At 38.1% G+C, this 16,811-nt stretch overlaps 1 protein-coding gene across 2 annotated transcripts in view; it reads left to right on the forward strand.

Moving 5' to 3' along the window:
* The window catches only part of BEND5 (BEN domain containing 5), a 911,380-nt gene that overhangs the window by 361,675 nt on the left and 532,894 nt on the right, over positions 1–16,811 (forward strand). The gene's annotated exons all lie outside the window — the stretch shown is intronic.

Here is a 16,811-nt window from a genome sequence, read left to right on the forward strand (position 1 = left end):
GAAACAGAAAGCTGTGATTCCTGGGAAGGCTGCTGATCCCGGCAGCAGTTTCTTCTTAAAGAGAAACCCAGCATAGATTGTGAAAATCAAAATGAAATCATATGTATACCCTGCACTGAAATAAATAAAAGGCTTCCAGCATTAAAGCAGGCCATTGAGATCCCTATGGTGGCATAAAACTTTTGGAGGAAAAAATTAACTTACAGAAAAGAGTGAAAACAGAATTAACAAAAGAAGGCGTTTTTTAACCCTTTTTATAGTTAAAGTACAGTTCTTGTTCTAAAGGTGACTATTGCATATCCATGAACTGGCATTAATAATTAATCATTCCAATTAGGGGAACAAACAATTATAAGGGAAAGGGGTATTAAAAAAATAGAAAAGTAAAACCTGCAGAGGCTGGGAGGAAAGAGCACTATCATCTTAATGTGTAGAGTTTTAATTATTAATCTTAGAGGACAGAGCTGTCATTAATTCTATAGTGAAACTGAATTTGTTTCCTTTCACTCTGAAAAGAGTGTATAAACAGTCAAATTTGCATATTCATCAACGCCCTGATCTGACTGATTAAAACACTGAGATAGAAGGATTTGTCTTTTATCTGCATTTTGACAGACAGAGCTATACTCTTAAATCTTGTCAGCGTTGTGTTACCAGTAGTTATTTTTCATATTTCAGCAAACCAAACAAACAGATGCCACTCAAAATATGGCAGGAAATGTGCTGTGTATAAGTCCTGATTTTATATCTATATGTACACACAGAGTATGTTTTGCAGAAATGGATATGGTAACATTTTGCAGCTCACCATGCCTGATCTGTATGGAAAGCTTCCGAATCAGGCTCAGGCTGGGATCTTTGTGAGTAACATTACAATCTCAGAGCATTTCTGGCTTTTCTCCACACACAACTGTCCTAGAACAGCTTGGTAATTTAATGTCTTTGCTGAGCTTGAATAGACAATTTCCATAAGTTCTCCGCGAGTTAAATATTTTAACATAGAGCTTTGTTGCTATCATACATCTTTAAATGGTGAAAAACAGGATCCTTCATTCTTCACTGCACAGTGCTTCATAAAAGCAGAAGCTGGCTGTACTTTGGAGAATTGCGTGCCATATAGGATAGATTTAGAGCTCAGAAAGTGAGCTCTGGCCCTGCTCTGGCCCCTTATGTAAGATAAGAGGAATCAGATTGGCATAAAGAGGCCCTCAGAAGCTCTATTCCTGGCCTAGGGACCATACCCCTGGTAGCACATGGTGAAAGGGAGTTTAAAGATGCCGTCTGAGGACAAACTCTGGAGTCCTCGTGCTGGGCAGGGCTGGAGCAGGATAACATGGAAGGGGAAGGCTGCAGCACATCTGCTGAGCTGCCAGGGAGCCGCCCATACCTTCGGGGTCATTCCAGGGGAATTTTCCAGCCCCCTGCTGCAGCTGGTGATTGTGAGGGTGGAGAACAGTTTGAAACAATTTCCCATCTCCTGGGTTATGAGGTGTTGAACTGGGTCTCTTGGAGACAACAGAATCTCACCACAGGTCTTTGGTATTTCTTTTTATTTTTCTTTGTCGTGGAACAGTAAAACACGAGTCACAAGAAACTATGGTTAGATGATTACTCCTGAAGGCTTTCTGAGTGCACATTTTGCTGCATGTAGTGTTTTCAAGGCAATCTAATTTCTAATCTAATTTCATATTTTCTCTGAAGAAAGTACTATGCCTCCATTAACTCCTTCAACACTCTCAGTAATTCTATGAAAATTGAAAGTCAAATATCAGTGTGGGACATGTAATTGTCATTAGAATGCAGAGTGGCAAAGTGGTTCAGAGCCAAATGGCAAAGATTCCCATTGCCAGTTTCAATGGATAGCTGTTTTATTTCCAACCTTTTAATGTTTATATTCTTTACTTTAGAGAGCTATTCCATGTTCTAGGTGTGCCAAATGGTCTTGAAAATAGTCTCTCCTGCAAGAGAGCTAGGGTGGTCACCCAGGTGCCATTTAAACTGCTATTTTCATTCTGCCATCGTTGGCCTGAGGTGACTTCAGACTTTCTATGGTTTGTCCCAACAGACCAGAAGTTCAAAATCTGTGAGTGTTTTTTTAAATTGTGAAATTAGTTTTTTGCATATTATTGATCTGTCTCTCATCTCAGCAAATATTATGCAATATTTTACAGCGTGACATAAAAATAATTTTTATATCTCTGTGAAAATATAAGCACAGGATCAGGTTACTTTAACTGTACCTATTTTACGATACCGACACAGTCTCATGTGCAATAACAGTTATGTGTGTAGCATTATGACCAATATTTCAGAGCTGGCAAAATTTTTGAGTGTGTTGTCATTTGAAGCTGGTTGTCCAAATTACCTGTATGGGCTTGAAGCATGTGGACAATTGATGAGACCTCTACTAGTATTCCACTATCACACATAATACATTAAAGGAGTTTTGGATAGCCTGGTTCAACTCCTGCAGCCCACTTCACAAATCATCACTGGCTGGGCAATACTTTCATTTCTCACTCAAAAGAGAGCCAAGATTAATTGGAGACAGATATTTCCTTTCACCCCATTAGGCAATGGTGCTTCCAAATTACACTTGAGGAGAATTGCAACTGCACATACAAACCACGGGCCTCAAAGGGACTTGCACAGTACACTGAGACTGAAATATGGAATTCTGTTAAATTAAATATTAAACATACATATTTTAACACAAGAAGGCAATATGTCTAATGTAGAGTTCTGAAAGGGAGCCAATCTCTTAAGTCAGATGTGGAATACTGAGCGGCACAGATTGGAACCCTCGGTGCTTCGTTCTGACTCCACACCACTTCGGTGGCTGCTTCTAATTTACTTAAACTCCTCCTGATTTATGGGGGTATCAGAGAGAGCAGAGTGGGGCCCTAAGATGTGAAAGTGCACCCCAGCTGTCACATTGCTGCTTCATTGATCCTACAGCCCTTATTTACCGTCCAAATGACTCGGTACCCCGGTAAAAATAGTTGATCAGTTCTTCTGTTTGCTGCTGGTCCATTTTTAACTGCTCGGTTATGACCATTTTAAAGCGTGAAGCAAAGAAAATAGGCAGTTTTTCTAAGGTTAAATTTCCCATTTCTGCATTCAACTTTAGGTTATATAATAACAGTTCTGTAAAAGAAAAGTGTACTCTTGGTCTTTGAGGAAAAAAAAAAGAGAAGTTCCAGGCTTGTGTGTGATGTAACATACCTTTGAAACCCTGTTGGTATCAGATACTGTGCTTTCCAATGGGTTTGGCTGCAGCTAGGTCAAAATGTCATGTAAATGCAAGTTGTGGCAATTTAGTTGGCCAGAAAAATGCTGCAGAAATAATACTTGGAAAAAGTAAACCCACTTCCTCGTTTCTCAGGAGTGTAAAAGTGCAGCTACATATATGTTCAGGGCACATGCTCTTTAGTCAGTGGTGTATCTATTTACTCCCATAGTACTGCTGTTCCCACAACATTCATAATATGGATATCATCCCAAAGCTGTATGTGAGATTTAAATGTTCTTACAGCTATTTTCTTAGCCGGGTTGATATCAGCAGAAGTAGAGTTGGATCTAAAAATAACACCACCAGCAGTTCTTTCCAAAATAAAATATGATTTATAGCATGTAATAGCACAGTGTGCTACCAGGGAAATTATATAAATAACATGAAAAATAACAGGGGACTATTCTGTACCATCACTTTTAAGGGAAATTTCTTTGTCACAATTTAAAGGGAGTTCTGTGAGATAAACTGGCTTGTGGGAATCATAGACAAGGAAAGATAGGCGAAATTATGTTACTGCTGAAAGTTGCCATCTGTCTGTAGGATATATACAACTGTTCATGGTAAAAACAAGAAATACTTTGGTGTAAGTTGGCAGCAATATATAGTTTTTGAAAAAAACAAACTCGGTAAAATCATCATTTACAGTTAATATCATGCAAGGTTACTAAAAGTATGAGCTGGTTATTTCTTAAATTCCAGCAAGAGCACTGTTTGATATAGTAAAATAATTTCTTGAAGGATTTGCATAAATTACTCTTTAACTGTGAGTAAAAAAATCTAAAATTGGGAAGAAGGATTCAAGTTTTAAGTCCATTTTGCAGCTCACATTTTATAACTACCATTCTCCATTTAAAAAACTGTTAAAAAAAATTCTTGGAACTTCACCAAAAAAAGAAGCTTTGAGCATAAAAAGTCCATTGAGGTAAGAAATCATCTGAGGAAAAAAAGTGTTATGATCCACTTTATTAGGAAGAAAACCTCCTGAAAGGAATTGACAGTAAATGAATTATATGTGGTAAAGTTAGTCTGCACAAACTGTTTTCATGCATGGGTCCCAAGCTGCACCCTTTCATCCTGTAGCCACACAGGGAAACCTTTGGAAAGTCAGTGACCTTTCTGAAGTTTTCACTGGACTTTTTGTAGCTGTGCAGGTTGGCCTTTTGCTTCATGGCTCTTCCCATTACCCTGTCACACTCTTCATCTCACCTTTACTCCACACTTGTCCTTCATCTGGCTTGCCCTTTCTTTGCCTCAAATCTAACCTTCCCTTTTCTTTCCATTTAGTCTGTACTTTGCTAGAAGAAAGAAGTTGTGGTATTTGTTTTCTGCTCTTATGTTACTTATCCTGCTTTGTTCTTTCCTATTCATTCCCCTTATCTCTTTGAGTTGTGAAGGGCAAATCCAAAATAGCTGTTAGGTCTTTTAAATACCAGGGCTGCACAAGGTAGTCACGTTCTCTTCTGGGCACTCAATATCTCAGTGCCATTTCAAGTACTGTTATATCCTGATCTACAACCTGTCTTCTCTGTCTTTTTGTCTTTTGTGTTCCCTCTTTGCTCCATCCTCTAATAGAAACACCTGTATTTCCAGAGAAGCTGGAATAATGTGGGGTTTGTCCAGGCTTCAAACTGGAAAGGAAACATTAGTGATCTAGCCAGAGGTCCTGAAATACTTGAACTAACACCCAAGTACAGGGAGGAATTTCAGGATCTGAATCCTTGTTTCATGGCGATGGTGAATTTCCAGTAAAAGGCAGGCTTTGGTCATTCTGGTCCTCAGCACTTTCTACTGCTTGATGTGGTGCCACACAACTCTGTGTGGGAATTGTAATCCCAATGGACAAACCAGTTTTGTCCACACACAGAGTTCAACCATCAGATCCAGGCAGTTTTCTTTAGTTACTGCACCCTAAACTTGTGGGTACAGGGAGAACATATTTTACTTTCCATGTTCAGTGCTCGCTAGAATTCCTTTCTTTTGCTGGGGCTTGGGAAATAAAATAGCACAACCAATTAATATCACTTCCTCAAAAAACAAGCAAGTCTGAGGTCCTGTGTATACACCAACATGAAGCTTTTTCATAGTTCTAAAATTTATTTACTTGCCCTGCAGGCCGTGAATATATTTGGAAGGTGTGTAAGGCCCTTAGAACGCTGTGAAACCCCTAGAACACATTCAATCTTCTTTCCTTTCCATTTACAGAAATTTGTTTTCCCTCTTTGTAGCCCAGCATTAAGCAATAATTACCATGTTGATAGTGATGCTGAGTGCACTTGCGTGGAGGGGAAATGGTGCTATGTGGAGCTATTAAGCTACATTTGCCCCGTAGCACTTCACTGCATCGACTCTGCTGGGATTTTGACTGTGTTTGAGTTGGTTTCTATTTAGATCTCCTGAGTGGTGACTGTGTAATGCATCTGTGGGGCTGGAGTTCTATTTTAATCTCTATTCTTTGACTGGAGACCCAGAAGATGAGTTAGCCTGGCTCCCATTACCTGTAGGGCTGAAACCTTGGGATTGAAGGTTTATTTAAACAATTTCAAAGTCTACTCAGTCCAAAGGATTTGGATTTATGCCTTTTAATTTAACCAAAGAAAGAGCTATTTATTGATTTATCTTTACACTAGCTCTCTAATGTAAATATATTATATTAAAATCTTTAAATACCTCAGGCAAAATCTTGTTCACATAATTTATGTAAACTGAGCATTGTGGCTCCAATCCAGCAAAACACCAAAGTATAGATTTAAACTTAAGCATGTTGAATAGATGGATTGAAATCACTGGCCCAGTTCATGGCATCAAGTTAAATGTGTGTAAAAATGCCTTTAAGCTCCAAGGTCAGAACAATCAACACTTGGGCCTCGTGCCCTGATGTTTTGCCATGAACTTGTGCTACCACTATAACAAGACCACAGGTAAAAACATACTGATCAGAAAATCCTGGACTTCAAGCCCAGATTCTCAGTGTTTGCAGCCAAACCTACATACCAAGTAAAGAGGTGTAATAATGTTTTTAGTCTTACATAAATGTAAATGGATCTGGCTATTGGTTGACTTATATCTCAGTTCTTTTTAAAAGTCTATTTTAATAAGCATCCAGGGGCTTGCTGATCTAACATTACACCTTTATCTGGAGTACCCTGACACCACTGAAGCTGAGACCTAAATTAGGGATCTAGTCATAGGATATGGAAAGAATTTACTTGCCAGTCATTGGTAGCCAATGGACGTGGCCAGCAACTTCATTGTAGTGTAAGAATAAAGCAAAAGCATGATGAGGTAAATATGGTTTCAAACAACTTGCCAGTGTGACAAAAATTCCCACTGGACAAAATTTTAAAGACTTGTGTAAAAGACTGTAGGCCATTTACTCCCACTGTAAACATAATGTAACAAACAAAATATTCAAAAACAAACAAACTGTTCTTTTGGTCACATTCAGTCAGGGTTGGAGGTTTCTACATACCTTCCTTTACCCTCCCATCTTGTAATGGTTTATAGCTAATAAATAATTCTAAAATAACCTGATGAATGAAAACAAGTTTCAGATTTGATAAAAGGAAGAATTCCTTTTTTCTGTCATCTCATTTTTGCCTTGTTCACATCTAGGTGGAGAAGCTGGTTCAGGTAAAATATTCTGCAACCCTTTTTGCACTTCTCTATAAATATGCTCAGTGTCTGTGTGTAAAGTGAATCCCAGGATTGCTCAGCAGCTTTTTTTTTTTGCAGTGTATGAGTAAGGTGTGCATTTGAGGCCTTCTGCATAAGACATCTGTGCTAATCCTGGAGTTCTTTGTCCTTGCCAAGCACATGTTTATCTCTTTTGTCCTTAAGCTTTGAAAGCTGAAAGCTGGCTCTAAGAAGACTTCAGCTTATATGTCAGAAGGGATTGGGGGATATATCCTTATATCATATAGGGATGAGAAAATAAAGAAATAAGAACATATATTGATGCAGATTATAAGACAATATAGACAAAAGCAGTGTGGTTCAGGTGGCCCCAGCTGGCAAAGTGAAACCTTACTGTTGACCCAAGTATTTGAACATAAGTACTTGAAGAGACAATGTAAGGCTCATGACAGTGTAATACATGTGAGAAAGCACAAAGGAGAGAAAGTATATGTAGTCTGTGGTCTGTTCCTGATTTCAGTGTGATTTTAATGGCCCCTACTTTTCTGCACTGTTAGCAAAGTATTTTTGAATGAAAGAATAGTGCACTGACAAACTTACATCTAAGGGAGGAGAGTGCCATCCTTATTTTAAGACATCATGTTACACTCAAACATATTTTATTTTAGAAGATCATGATATTCCTGAAAAAAAAGAGTATTTTTCATAGAAAATACCTGCTGCTGCTGAAGTGCTGCTAAAATCCACAAATACTGAAAGCAATATTTATCTTTATTATGAAGACAAAACGACACACAAGTAACATGAGGAGACAGGAGTTTTTTTAATGTAAAGCAGTGGGTACTTAATTGAAAACTGTTTTTCCACTTCTTAGGAAGTATAAGATACAGTTTAAAGCCTTTTTAATACTCTTTAAAAGAGATCTTACATGGCAACCAGTCATACTGGTACGTGAAAAGAACTGCATTCTCCGATAAAGATCCTCTTTTTCATGTTTTCAAACAGCAGCTGAGCACCATACTGTGGCAGCAGAGAACAATCTGAGAAAATGAACACAGATTGAAAAGGCCTCAGTTACATGACATTTCCAATGAAAAAAAAAAGCCAGCCCTGGGTCCACAGTCAAATATTTTCACTCGGAATCCCTAGAATTGTGGACATACCTTTCTACAGAGAGTGTGTTTTTCTGAACCACCTTATCTGATGTTCTAATAAAGGTGCAACGTGGAGGAAGGCAAAGGAGAGATACCATCCATTTCAGGAATTTTCATGAGTATGCATGAAAGAAAAATCTGTTTCAGAAGTAATTTTTCTCCCATTTATTTTTAATTCCCCATTAATTGCATCCAATTTTCCACTTAGTCCTAATTAGTTAAAATTTAAGAGGACTGTTACTTTCTCAGAATTTAAAGACTTCGGGATTTTATAATACATACTTTTTTCCATTTAGATTTTCTGCATTATGGTGGATTATAATAATGCATTAATATCCATCATTCTATTTTTAATCAGCTTCTTAGTTCATTAGTAACAGCTGTACATTGTTAAATGTTGTTTGTTTTTCTTTTTTCTTTTTTTTTTAAAGTCTATGTTGCTTAGAATTAAAATATTAACCAGTCTTTTCCATATTTATGAATTCTGAACTCTTCTGCAGCATGGCATAAGGGGAAATCTCATGCCTATCCTTAAAGAAAACCCACGGTTTTTTTAGACCTCCAAAATATTTTATAGGAAAGGAGGCTCTTGGAGAAACCTGGATCATTTGGGAAAGCCTTTGCTGTTCATTTTCAGAGGTCAGCCAGACCAACCAGGTGGTTTCTATGAAGTTCCACTGCAGAATCGGGTCTTCAAATCCTTGTCAGGACCCTGGACAGCGCAGCCCATTGGCCCGTTTTGCTCTTTAAACAGCTGAAAACACAAACTTCTCCTTTCAGAGCTCCTCATACGTAAAACTGAATCCCAGCTTTTGACATTTACACACCAAAAAGAGGTTTACCACTTTGGAAACCAGGCCCTATTTGCAGCTGCTGAGCACTTCAAAGTATGGTCCACAATATTAAAGAAAAGAATTAGAAATAGAGTCTGCTATTTTGCACGGTTTATGTGATTCAAGACCTCAAGTCTGTTTTTCTTATTTGCCTTCTGAGAATGAAAAATAGCCAGTAATGTCTTATGTCTGATGGAAAATTTATAGGAATGTCAGAGATGACTGATTAAGGGCACTTTATAGATTAACAGATGAAGACTAAAACAGAGGTGCTGAAAAAATAGGAGATATTTGGGCAATACAGTGAGATCCATCAAGACTTGTCTTAGACCTAGACACAGATATTAATCCAAACAATGAATATTTCAAAAACTGAAAGGTAATGCACAGAACAAGAGTGGTGTTAGTGCACACAACAGGGTGCTCAGCAGCATTGCATCTTTTTTGTCTCCATAATCTCCTTCTTGCCTGTTGTCTGTCTTCCTCTCTAAAGCTTTAGGAAATGATCTAGATCCTTATGTGGTCTAGGCAATCAAGTTATCACATCAAGTACTTTGGTAACTTCTGCATGAGGACCATGTACCACTTCTTGTGGGAATTAATAATATGGTAGGTTCCTAGAGAAATTATAAAAGGTTATGTAGGGTTTTTGTTTGTCTTTTTGTTTGTTTGTTTTCTTTTTTAACGTAGTGGCCTCTTTATGAAGAACCCAGACAATTTATATCCTCACTCTCAAGAGAACAAACTGTTCAGAATGTGAACTCAGGAAAACTGAATATGTGTTTCAGAGGTGTACTTTTCTGCTGTTGTAATCATCCTTACAAGATACTGTGGCAGCACCAGTTTTACCTTCAGCTCCAGATGATTTTGAAATCCTTCAGAGCTTTAGGAATAAAACTGCACATATCCTCTACATTTCTTTTATAGAAACAGATAAGGTTTTGAACAGCAAATAACACTGCAGAGCTGAACAAAATGAGACTTGGATGCACTCAGACCAAATAACACTGTCGACTCATACTACACAGACTCATAGGAAAACAAAGGAAAAGGTATTATATTCCTCATGGTCAAACAGAATTCCTGTCCATCTTGGCTGAAATTCCCATTAGCCATGGCAACCCAGGAGAGAAATACACAGCCACAGATAGCATCTAATTTAATGCTGACAAAGAGGTGGGATGCATTGATCTGTTCAGAAAAAAAAACTTCTTTTTCATTCCTATAATTCAGATTTTCTCATTACTGGACACAGATGGCAAAATATAATTTTATTAACTATGACCATTTGTTTTGTGGTTCATCAATTAAATTGCAAAGAGTACAGAGACTGGTTCATGCCAGCCATTAACAGAAACAAGTTAGTAACTGGAGCTATACTGCAAATGGCTATAGATGTTGCATACAGTGCTTCAAGATCATTTGTTGCTATGACAATAATGAAGCAGAGTAGCTGTGGCCTCTGAAATCTCAGATTTTAATCTTCCCAGAGAAACACAGACAAATACAAACTCTTCTTTTAGAAATCTGGACTTCCCTCAGTGGACAACAATGAATTTCTATGTGTGTTACAAAACAAATAAGTCGCTCTCTGCTCATTAGAAATCAAATCAGAAAAAAGGAAAACCAATGTATTGTGAAGGTCCAGGACAACCATCTCCCCTAGAATGGGCTATCTACTGCCAACTGCAGGATGAACCACCAGGTAGTACCAAGAAAAGTAAACTGATGCTTCCTCTACACCTTCCAGCCACCTCCAAAATATCCCCATCAGCTGAGCACACTTTTGGAAGAAATGAATTAGAACTGCATGTCAAAATCCTTTGAATCCTTTGTTGTTCTCCTGTGTCTTTCCTTATCTGATAAGAACTGCACCTGTGCTCATTTTTTACCATCTGGGGAACGAATTGGATTCTAGAAATTATTTCCACCCTAGTTTCACGTATAACCATACAGTAGAATGGCACAAATTTCCTGATGTGTTCCATCTTACTCTGAAAGAAAGAAGTTCTCTCCTGCAAGTGGTGACCACAGAATAGTTGTTTTATAATCCCTCTTCTTACATAAAGTAGGGGAGTGACCCTTTTTATGTTTAGATATTTTTTGAAATGCAGATAAGCTCTCTTTTCTTTCATACGGTCACAAATTATTAACTTTACATTCAATAATGCTGAATCACAACAAGAGGTTTAGAAAGACCTTGGACAGATGATGATTAACAGCCATAAAATACTAATTCACAAAAGATACCTTCCTTGATTAGCTTCAGAAGTTGCTCCACGTGCTAGACAGTAGGATAGCCTGTACTCTGGCAGCAACACACGCTTCCTAATCTATTAACAAAGCATCAATGGGAGATGTGTCTTTAACACAATAGGGAGCCCACATGCACAGACAGTTCAGAACACTGGGCTTTTCTGGGAATTGCTTTTACACAGAAATTTACTAGAAATAACAAAGGTGTTTGGACTTTGAACATTTTCTTTCTTTGATTCAAAAATACTCCATAATGATTATAAGGCAATGATCACAGCCTGCTGCATAAAAGTAATGTGTCCTAATAGTAAACCTCTGGAACTAATCCTACCTCAGCAGATCTCCCCCAGTGCACTTAACTTACCCCTGGTGGCAGATTTATTTCCACAATGATCACAACACATCCTGTGTGCTGGGAATACTCATCTGCAGTTGGGAATACCCATAGATGGGAATACCCATCTATGACAGTTTTTATTCCAGGTACAATCTGAGCTTAATTTCTCTGGGAGAGACCTTCACCCTGCCAGAGTTGGGTAAACTGATTGTATGTTGTTTATGCAAATGATCCCAAATCCCAACAGCCTGAAACAGTTCTTCTAACATAGAAACAATTCTGGCTAACATATAGGCAAGACTGCTTCCTCTCAGAAGTCCACTGCATCTTAAAGCATTACATGTGGATGTATCCCGATTTCAAAAGGTCACGTTCATTGCAAGTCTAAATATCATAACTAACAATAAACTGGAATCTACTTGAATGGCATTAATTTCTATAAGGAAAAATATGTGATAATTTTCACATTTCTTGTCTTCCAATCAGTACTATTTGAAAAATTTAATGTTGCTAATTTTGGACAACCTCTCCTTTTCTTTTTTTTTTTCCAATTATTTTTTCCTTTTTTTAATATTTTTCTTTAATCCATAGAGTATCTGAAAGTGCCACAGTCAAACTGAGTATTCATAACACTGCATTCAGTTTCTGCAAAATTTGTTAAAGACCTTTTTTTTTCACTATTCTCAAAACTAATTCCACTGTTTCTCTCATTTTCCATGGCACTGAAGCCTTGGTCACAGCCTCAGGACTCTCCCTCTGTCAAAGTTGGCTTCCTTTTGAATTCCATGTCTGTGACAGAGGCAGCAGGGTAAAGAGATCTGATATCTGAACTCTCCTGTGCTGTGTATCGTTACAACAAAGGTTATCCTGGATTACATCTAGAAGGCTTGTTTATTGTTTCAGAATTAACCAAATTATCATCTCTGACTTTTCCTAACCTTCGAAATATAGACGTGAACTTCTTCAGTAGTGCCTTGTGGGTATATTCAATCTGTTTGGTAAATCAGTGAGAGACCTATTCGAGTATTTAACATGGATTCTGTGGTGAGGATTGTGTTCTGGTTTGGATTTCTTTGGATAGAACAGTTCAGCAGAATAAGCATTGATTTGTTTAATTTACTGTTTGGGAATTACTCACAGTGGTGTGTGTGCAGAGGCAACCGCGCATAAGAAATATTAAGCTTATGTACAAAGAAATGTCTTTTTCCTATAAAACCACCTTCCTGCATTCTTATACCTTCACATACATATTCATCACTTCCTTGAGTTCATATCATTTCATATGGCAGAGGAGCTCCAGAGCCATGGCCAGCAGTGGAAGCAGGGAAAAACGAGGTAAGTCTTTAGGAAAGCAGATGAGCTCATCCAGTCAGGACGAGATCCATGGAGATGTTTCCAGGAGCTGTTTGTCTTTCAGTGTCACAGCTGAGCCCGTGGTGACACCCAGCTTTGTGCTGGCTTAACATTCAGAAGACACTTATGTCAAATAGGGTCACCTGATGATGCTGCTGACCAGATTTGGGAATATGTATTGCTGCCATTACTTCAGAGGTCAGTTTTAGCTTTTTGAACTTCAAATTAGGCTGCAGTCGTCTTCAATCACACTGTAAGTTATGGGAAAATGTCTGTGATGAATGCAAGATATGCAGAACTGTTTGTTGGGGGTTTTTTCCCATATATTGGTAATTTTTGAGATAAAGTTGCTTCCTATCTTTATGTATTACAAACTACTGTGAAATACCAGAGCCTTAGAGCAACTTTGCAAATCAAAGAACTTGAATGTGTCCATGTTTGTGTTAAACAGGATAGAAATACACAATCCTTACCTTGATTCTGAGAATAGATACTAATGTGGGTCATGGCAATAGTTTCAAAGGCAATTTTTAATATTTTAGTCTCTATAATCCTCTGCAAGTGAGCCAAGAAATGCACTCAGGAGTGTCTTCATTCGCTTGAAGTCATCCTCAAGTTCCTATTACAGTCAGTGAGCTTGCACAAGAAAGGTGATGCTCGAGAACTAGAAATTATATACAATGTTGCATTTTCAGAATGAATATCCAGCCCCTAATAATTTGCAGTTTATTAATTTAGGACATCTATTTTAATAATAGCCCAACTAGGATTATTTTCTTCATCTGTTTCGGAGCATTTCTTGGAGGAATGAAACAGTGAAAAGCTGTTGGAATTCAGGGATGCTAGAAAGGGGAAATGCCTTATAGTCACATAATCCAAATATCTAAAAAGAACTTGCTTAAATCTATCTGCCATTGTTAAAATCCTGTGTTCCTTGTAAGTGCCTACTTGTTCTGGAAAGAGAAGTGTGTGCATTTGGTTTCGTCCATCAGAGAGCTCAGAGACAGAATAATGTTCAATCATGGTGTTAATCCCAGCACAACAGTTTCTACTGAAGTGACTCTATAGAGGATTTATTCTCCCATCTATGCAGGTGCATCAAGAATTCTTTTAATGGGTGGTGCATATAGTGTTGTAAAAGAATAGACCTCTTTGTATTAAAATTACATGCCTGGGATTTTAACATAAAAACTGAAAAATCCCACTGTGCAAAACTGACTTAAACTCAATTTCCCTCTCCTCCTTTTACAATGTCAAGATGCCTGAGTGCTCAAGTGACTGAATAAGTACTAAATATTTAATGCATGGAGGTTACATTAACTGAATCTTTGATCTGAAACTTCTTAAAAACATCTTAAAAGCCCTTCAAAAACCGGTTAGTATTTCATTACAGTCACTTAAAATAGATTTATTTTATCAAAACATCCTGTCAGAAACCCCAAAGCTGTGATTAATAACCTACAGCATTTTGACTAAAGCATTTCCTAATACTGGTTTCATAGTGTATCAACAGATTGCCTGTTGTGGGTGAGAAATAACTGGCCCTGTTGCCTCTGCCAGGCACTTATATGTGTGCAATGGAATCCACACTGGGATTCTGCGTGTTGGGTGCTGTTCAAACAGAATGTCCCTCATTTAATTCTGAGGTTAAATTAACTTTTTTTTCCTTCATGGAATAGATTTATTAGGCCAGTTTTGTACAGATGTTTTCGTGTATTGATATTTACAGGTATTTGGGCAACGTGAGAAATGGCACAGATCAATAATTGATATAACCCTGGGAAAATCCTGCTCTTTTTTAATCTGTGCAGCATAATTTGAGAGCGCCCCTGGCTGTGTCAAGGCTGTGTCCTGTAGATTGTTTTTATTGTTCAAGGGTAACAGTGTGGTGCTCTGTGTGTCTGCCAGAGGTTTCTATATAATTCATTTCTCCTACATCCAGCAGACCTTGTGTGCAAGATCTTGGCCCACCCAAATCTCTCCTTACCCTTTGTTGTGGGTTTCCTTCTCGTTGGCTTTGTGCACCTCTAGATCCCACTCTGAAATTCCCACTGTTGTTTTAGTAACACCAGACTTCGTGTCCTAACACAACACGAACACAAAACTTGGGATTGTGAATGATTAATCACAAAGCACCTGGTCACTCTTGTGCTGAATTTTGAAATGTAATTCTGAGTTCGTGGAGTTTTAACTCGTGCCCATCGTTTCTACTTCTTAACTTATACCTGTTTAACCAGTGGAAAGAAACTGAAAAAATCAGTTTAGGAATCGGTTTGTTTCTTTCTCCTCAGTAATTAGCAGATTAGAGCAAAACATTAAGTGTATTCTGGGATAATAAAGGAAATTCAACACGAGGTTCTGAGCTCACTGTAGGAGCAGATGTAGTCATTTGCCATTATTTTCTCAAAACAAGAGTTAAGGATGTCTTCTTGAGCCTCCCAGAGTATTAGCAAAAGGCACGTGGATAAACCCTCGTGAACCACTTTGAAAATAGATTCCTTGTTTCTTCAGGGAGATGTGCTTTTGTTAGTGTATATCTTGTGTAGAAGATCTTTTGCATATAAAAACCACGTGTAGACTGAATCCTGTTACATAAAGCAAAGCTGGTTTTCTGTGGAGTTCTTTTGTAGTACCAACATTAAAAGGGTTGTTATAAATAAAAGTGGAATATAATTATAAATGCCCTTCTGAGGGAAAAAAAAAAATCCTTGATTACCTTTGAATTCTTTTGCCCTTTAAAAAGGTTATATTTAACTGGTTCGGTTTCTTACTTGATGTTTGAGTTTCCCAAGGGAAATCAACCTCCAGTACGAACTGTTTCAATTGGGTTACATGACTTTACTTTGTGTCTTGCATTTGTTAACAGACAGGTTATATAACACTGCAGGCTAAATATACATTGCTCTGGTTTCGGCTACCTCTGCTACTCCTGTGTTCAGGGGGATGACCAGGGAAGTGGGAAGTGGTTTCCCAAAGTTCTGCTGAAATTAACTCCTCCTGATAACAGCAGAAACTGCTCGGAAGCTGCGGCTTCAGGAGCAGTGGGATGCTATAAATCTTAAACTATAAAAATGTATGTAACATTTTGATGCGCTACACATCATCCGTGAGTTTTTTGTATGACCAAAAAGACGTGGGTCAAATTCTGCCCGTATTCCCGATGGAATGCGATCTGTGGAAGCTCTATTGACTGGAACAGAATTTCCTTGAGTTACTGATGTTGTAACTGAGACAGTAATTGAAGTGTGTGTGCTGCAGGAGGCTGAATTCTGGGGGGATCTTTTCCATTTCTAGGTAGTTTGGTGTTGAACAGCTTTAGATTCATTATTCTTGTATTTCCATCAAGTAATGCTTTCCTGGTGGAGGAGGAGATGAAAGGACCTTTTTAAAAAAATATCAATAACAAAAAAGAAAGGGAAGAAAAAGAGGTTTCATCCAGGCTTTTCTCCCAGTCACTGATCAATAGCAGCACGAGAGTGCTGTATTTAGAGAAGAAAGGCAAGCAAGCAAGAATCTTAACTAACTAGCAGGAAGTTGATTGTAGCCTGCTGGTGTTCAGGCAACTGATAAGAGAGGAGGAAACATTTATGCTGAGAATCAGCAAAAACAGGAACATGTTTTACCACATGCCTATTTCATTGGACAAATCCAACCTACTGCACAGAGGCCCTGGAGATGCATTTAGAGTAGTTTTGTTAATTGCGTGGCATTAAATTTGGAATAAGCTGGACAATGAGCTATGGCAAATGATATTTTGATTCACTATGCAGCAGTGTTTGTATTTGAGATGCTACGTTTGTGACAGAAATAAGAATAAATTATTGTATAGATTGGCAACAATCTGTGGGTCCCTTGTGGTGTAAGATGGGACACTGGAGGTATCCCCCAGCCATTGTCCTGGCAGCTGATTCCTTGCAATAGGCTGTGATCTATATGGTGTCATCATTTTA

This window comes from Neopelma chrysocephalum, unplaced genomic scaffold (assembly GCF_003984885.1).
Source record: "Neopelma chrysocephalum unplaced genomic scaffold, ASM398488v2 Primary Assembly neopelma1_64, whole genome shotgun sequence".
Taxonomy (NCBI): domain Eukaryota; kingdom Metazoa; phylum Chordata; class Aves; order Passeriformes; family Pipridae; genus Neopelma; species Neopelma chrysocephalum.